This window comes from Uloborus diversus, chromosome 2 (assembly GCF_026930045.1).
Source record: "Uloborus diversus isolate 005 chromosome 2, Udiv.v.3.1, whole genome shotgun sequence".
Classification (NCBI taxonomy): domain Eukaryota; kingdom Metazoa; phylum Arthropoda; class Arachnida; order Araneae; family Uloboridae; genus Uloborus; species Uloborus diversus.
Genome location: NC_072732.1, coordinates 61937575 through 61944660, shown reverse-complemented (window position 1 = coordinate 61944660; position 7086 = coordinate 61937575).

Here is a 7086-nt window from a genome sequence, read left to right as displayed (position 1 = left end):
GCTCTCTTTTTGCTTTTCATTCAAGTGTTAAGAATCATTTCCCTGTTAGCGGTCCTCGAAAGCGTTAGAACTTTCCTTTTTGGTTTTTCTATTTAACTGTTGAAAAAACTTTATGTGCGTTTTCTTTTGTTACTCTTGATTAACGTTTATGAAACGATTTTGTTTTTCCGTAATTGTAATATTCCCTGAATATTTTTTCCTCATCATTTAAATAATCCATCAAGTACAGCTATACTTCATTTTCGGAATACGTCACAGTTTTAGTAGAATGGTATAATTTCTCACATGTTTTAAATAATTACTCGTTTTTTTAAATTATAACGTATTTGTGACAGATCTTTGATACAAGTGAAAGGGTAGATATTTATTGTTTTATTAATTTTTAAGCATTACTTTTTGTTAAAAAAATAAAAAAAAAGTCATCAGAACCCTGAATTTTTTCACATGTTTTTTAACGACCCGCAGAGTTATTATTCATATTATTTATTTTATGATTCTTTAAGAAAACGATAAAGATTCTCACCGGTCCGCAAAGTCTTTCATTTGCTTTTACCGCGCCCGTGGGTCAAAAGAGGTTGAGAAACACTGAGTTAGAGCACGATCAGATGAATTAACGCTATGAGCACTTCTTAACTATGTTGAAAACTCTGAAATATGATCAAATGCTGTAAATTACATGTTTTAATCATTTCCAATACCGAGTTCAATGTGAAAAATGTCCAAAACGTAGAATATCATAAATCAAAACCAAAAACTTTAAAAAAAAAAAGTACACAACTGTATTCAAAAACGCACACAATACGGGGGAGGGGGGAGGAGGAATCTATAGTAAGGGTGCGTATTTCTCTCTCCGAAGGATCCTTTTTCTTCACTCCGGCTGTCTAGTTTTTAAAAGGTGCCTGTTTTTTCACCCTATTTAGAGGTGCGAATTTCGGCTCCGTATTGGGTTGCCGCTGGTGAACAAGCGTTTCTCTCCCCTGAAAGGTGCCGAGAATGCATCCTGTAGTTTTAACAGTGTGGAATACATAAGAACCTAAGGTACAGGGGCGGATCCCAGACTCAGAATTCTCGGAGGGGGCCATTTGGAAAAATACGATGCTTTGGTAAATTTTTTGAGTTTTACAAATATCAATGTGGCCCACCTTTAGCTAGAGCATTTTTTAAGGAATTTTCACTAGGCGAACGAAGTTCAACATAAAGGCTGTAACCTTCCCAATAATTTTCCTCTTTTCTTAACAAACTTGTGCATGTATCGTCGCCTCAAAGTGGTATTACCCGTAATCAGTACTGTGTGTCTCAGGCGACTGGTATTAGACTTCTGCTGATGAAAAGGAAGCCGATATGAAACTCAACCGTAAATATAATATTAACTCCGAAGTAAAGGGGGTCCGGGGGTTTTTCTCCCCGGAAAATTTTCGAATTTGTAGTCGTAATAAAACGCTTTTTAGACGATCTTTGGTAATGTTAGGGGAGAAGAGGTTCGGTGGCGCTCCCCTGCCTATTTTGGAAATAATAGCTCTAAGAATGCAGTTTTAAACAATCTTTGATCTTAGAGGAAGGAGAAATTTGAGGGCCTATCTAAGGAAATTATTCTGATTTGTAATCTTAGAAATCCATTTTGACTGCCTTAAGAGCTCGGGTGCGACCTCTCCCCCCGCCCATTTTTCGAAATTGAAATTTTAAAAACGCAAACATTATCTCCAATAATGTTAAGGAGAGGAAAGTTCGGGGTTTCTCTGGCGGATTTTTTTAATAACCATTGTAAAGCCAAAAACGCAGTTTAATACGATCGTTCCGTGATGATACGTGAAGGAGAAATTCGAGGGTCAACTCATTGAAACTCAAGCGCTTAAAACAAAAATTTAGGCCAATCTTGAACGACGTTCGCGAAATGAGATGTGGGGGACCTTTCCCTCTGGAATCTTTTACAAGTTATTTTTTTGAAACGTGGCTTGTAGATCTTTGGTAATATTAAAGAAGAGGAAGAGAGGTGGTTTGGAGGGTCCCCACCATGAAGACTTACATAGGACTTGCATAAAGACAGGTTGAAACTTAAATCTAACTTGAACTTAATACGCAATCACAACAACAAATGTACAACTTTTTATCGGACACTACTAACACATATCCCTTTTCTTTCCCACATGGGGGCAGAAAACATTTAACAAGACGAGCCCATTATGCTACATGAACCTAAATACAGTCAGACCTCGATATATGGTTACCCGCTTAGAAGGTCACCCCGCATATAAGGTCACTTTTCTAAAGTCCCGGCTTGAGAGAATAGGAATTCTATGTTATGTATTATCGGATATATTATCAAGTCATAATACATTAATCGCTTATAAGGTCACTTTTGTCTGACTTCTTTAAATGATTTCATTGCCTAATCGATTCACTTCCAGAAGTTATTACGCGATATACGATCCTTAAAAAGTGAAAAGTCATTTTTCCTATTAACGTAGTAAATTAACAGTAGAAAGTGAGTGTTACGACAGTGATACTAAAATATGAAGCAAGTAACGTGAGCACTCAGTATGTACATATCGCAATTTTTTTATCAGTCATTAGAAGCCGAAGATAATTTTCAGAAGATACCATTGTGCTTAAACTAAAGAAAAAAACTCGTCGATCCTGTATTAATGTAATTTTAAGCGAGTTAAGTTGCACATCAGTTCTTTGCTTGGGCATATTTGAATGCAGTTTTATTCTAAACTAGTGGTACCCGCACGGATTTGCCTGTAATAGAAAAATTAAAAGGCCTTTTGGTTCGCCTGTATATTTACAAATAATGTGTGGTGAATTTTCTCGCCAATTGGCTTGTACCCAGGGGCGGCAAATAGGGGGGTCAAGAGGGGAGGTCGCACCCCCAAATTTTTTAAGCAGAATGATAGAAAATGGGGAATTCAATTTATGTAAGTCGGAAATCAATGTTCATTAAAAAAATCTCGCTGGTTCTCAGTAACTATTTGTTGAAACTCGACACATTCCCAGACTAGAAAAAGTGTTTTTCGTTATTTTGATGATGACTTAGAAATCCACGAAATATTTTTCGGCCTTTTCACGGCTAAATATTTCATACTTGTGTGCCCAGTGTAACGATGGTATGTCCAATATGAGAGGCTCGTACAAAGTGGTGTGGCTGCATGGTTTTCTCAAGAAATTCCCTGATATATTACATTGACTTTTACGCTCATTTTTTAAGTGTATATTTATTTAATGAGTGTTCATCGCTTTCTTTTGCTAGAAACACGTTTCAGCTGCTCAATGCATTATCTGCTTTCATAGAAACTTCTTAAAAACTGCATGTGCTTATTGAATAAAAAAAGACAAAATACCCTTTATGGGGCTCTATAGTTATGCAATCTCGAATTGACACAAGATGGTCTTCAAGAGTTAAAACCATAAAAACCTTTCTCTATAACTTCAAAGCAGTGATTTGACGACTGTGAGAATTATTGCAAAACGATTCTTTCAATGATAAAAAAAGCTCATGCCCTTCAGCATGTATGACTTCGTTTGAATTTTTATTCAATTTGTTTCTATTGCGGAAAGTGTTTTAAAAATGCTTTACTCTATCAAAACATCTTCAATCCGCCACACTTAATTTTTCGGGCTATTCAAGCCACAGTTCAATCTACAATTGATCTGTGCGTTCATACTACCATAGTTCAATCTGCAATTGAAATTGAAAATAGATTTTACATAGATGCATATTTCAATCAATGGTGAAACGTTTTCAAAAAAATTCTTCTTCCGAGCCAATTTAAAAAAGGCGCTAAAAAAAGAAAAATCCACATGATGATGTGAAGTCAAACACTGATTTTTTAATATTTTGTATGAAGTAATAGATTGTTTTTCGAATAAAATTAACACAAGATTTGATGATAATTATTTTTCTGCATGGTTAACTCTATATTATCTGGATTGGATTTTTTGAAAACAAAAATTAAAATGTTTCAATTATGAGTAAAATTTTTAGCACTAGGCAAGAAAAATTACAGGCAATATACCGACAGACCGGTTATCACATCCAGAGACTGCAGTTCCGTCCTTGTTGTGGACTCTTCAGCCTGGAATAGTGAATAACAGAGCTGGTGGTAGATGACATCTCATTGAAGCTGAGAGCGCCGACGAGACTAGATCATTCAATGATGAAAAATTAAGCTTCTCGCAATTTTTGAAGTTGCCTGTGTGATTTTGAAGAGCAAGACATAAAAAGTGTTTTCATACATACCTTTGTTACTTCAATTATTTTTTAACTATTCCAATCAGCTCAGCTGGTAGAGAAAAATTTTTTGTTAGGTTAGAGAAATATTTTCGAAGCACAATGGGCAAAAGAAAAAAAAAGAAAGAAAAAACCTTTTCTATTTAGCTGTACTGGCAAAACAGCACGACACTGAGCACTGATAGTAAGACGATTCCCTGCTCTTCTTAATTCCAAAAAACATGCATTAAAACTTTTCCAAAAGGTATAAAAACTTCAGTATAGAGATGTTTTGTATGATAACTTATTAGAAAATGAATCAAAATTTTAATTACTTCTAAGCACTAATTTTTATTTATATTAAACCGATTTTATAACCACTTCCTGTTAGCTAATGTGTGTTTGTTACCGCACTGTGGTAATACATATTTAAGAAACTCGACCCCCCCAAATTAAAGGCTGAAATGCCGCCCCTGCTTGTACCCATGTTACGGTTCCACGTTATGATAACTTCGTAATTTACTCGTCCATCTTATGATATTTTTGTTCTTAAAATTGGAATAGAAAAAGAACCACATCGAATTTTCGAAAAATAGCTTCGAGGTGCACACCCCCATGCTACAAATTAACTTTGAGCTAAATTTCATGAAAATCGGCCGAAAGGTCTTGGCGTTATGCGCGTCACAGAGATCCAGACATCCTCCGGACAGAGAGATTTTCAGCTTTATTATTAGTAAAGATGGAAGTTTAAAAAAAGCATTTCAAAATTTCTTATTAATTCCAAAACTTTCAATTGGTTCAAATCAATTCAACTATTATAATTTAATTAACTGATGTTTGTGGAAAGAATTAATGTATACATCCTTGTAAATACATCCTTATTTATCAATAAATATATATATGAATCGGTTATAAGGTCAGTTTTGTGAAGTCCCGTGAAGTGACCTTATATCGAGGTCCGACTTATTTGGTATACACTTGATATTTTTGAAATTTTCGTGGGGTGGTGATGCCCTCCCTCTGGCATTGTTTCCATTCTTGTTAGGCTTCACACGAATTACAATGATTTTTTTTTTTTTCAATTTAAGTTCGGAAAGAAGGTTTAAAAAACTTTACTTGAAACTTCCTGTATAGTTTTATGGCTCCCCGGCGTTGTTTTTATATTCTTGTTAAATTTCAAGGAATAATAAAGATTTTCTTAATATTTAGCTTTAAAAAATGTTTTAAACTACTTTTTAACTTTCCCAGGGTGGTCATGACCTCCATCTCATTGTTTTCCTTATTGTTAGACTTTGTATGTGCTATAACGGAAATTTTTACATTTTTGCTCAAAAAAAAGGGATTTTAACTGTTCTTGAAATTTTCTCGGACCTCCCTGGATCCGCCCATGCTAAGGTGTCACAGAAATTACCACATCCATTCAAAATGTTAAAAGTACTTTTTCTGCGGCCGCAGACGTTTGTATTTCAAGAAAACAAAAATATTAGGCTGGAAATTGAGAATTTTACTATGGGAAATCCAAGCAAATAATCGTGTTTGGCAAAGGAAAATTGGAAGAATGAAAGTTTTACCACAACATGTTTATCAATAATTAAAATTTAAAAGGAAGATAGGATACTTAGCCAAATTCAGGGTAGAGTGGAAAACTCCAAATCCTTTTTTTACGTCCCGAAAGCTAGCCTGGAAGTGAGTTTTTAAAACTTCGGATTTGAAAAAAATCCGAGAAAACGTTCTCAAACCCCATCTCATGCCCTTACGTCATTAAAGATGGCCTTCACATGAGCCTTATTCACTCCATGGCCTTCACTCGACTCATTAACATTACCAAAAATCTAAAACTGCGTTTTCTATTCTACAGATCGAAAATGTTTCGAGAGAAGAACTCCTCCCTCTCTCTCGCCAACATCATCGTAAAACGTCTTAAACCTCATTTTTAGTGCTTCAGTTACGAAACATTTCTGTGCGCGAGCCCCTTCAAACCCCCCCCCCCCCCCCTTTTCACTGAAAGCTGGCTTAAATTACGTTTTCGGAGCTTTAATTTCAAGAAACTGGCGTTGCACTCAATTAAAAAAAAAAAAAGCCTACAACCGCGTTTAAAGGCTTCAATTTCAAAAAATTTCGGGGCGATGACCCCCGCATCTCTCTTTTCCTTAATATCACTATAAATCATCTAAGACTGCATTTTTCGAACTACAATTTTCAAAATTTTCCCGGGGGAGAGTCCCCGGACCCCCCCTCTACCTGTCATAAACTTATCGTGGGAAGGCCCCCGAGTCTCCCTTAACATCACCATAGATTGTCTAAAAACGTGTTTTTCGAATAATAATCTTGAAAATTTCCCGGAGGAGAGCCCCGGACCCCCTCTCAATACTTAATCAAATATAACTTACGATTGTGCTAATTTAAATTTGGAAAGGGAGGGGGGGGGGGTGAATTATCGGGAGAGGCTATCGGACCTCCTCTCTTTTCCCTCCCCCAACTTAAAATATAGTCTAAAACTGCGTTTTTATACGTTCAATTTCGAAAAAATACCAGAAGGAAGCCCTCCAACACCCCTATTTTCGACTGAATATTATCCTTCGGATTAAATTTATATTGCTAGTACTGAGGTCTAATAATATGACTATCCCTGCTAAACCAGAAGCTAAATCTTCTCTCTCTCTTTGCATACCGGAACATGCATTTGGAACAATTAATGGTCCGCCAAATGCGTAACCCCCCCCCCCCCCCCCCTTAGTTTTTTGACCTAGCGACGGCCCTGAAGAAGATAAGTGTATAAAAATTTGGCATTACAATTTTGTCATTCTTTTTAAGAAAAAAAAAATCTTAAAAAACAAATTTTTATGTTTTTAATTTTGGAATAAGTTTTGTTCGGCACC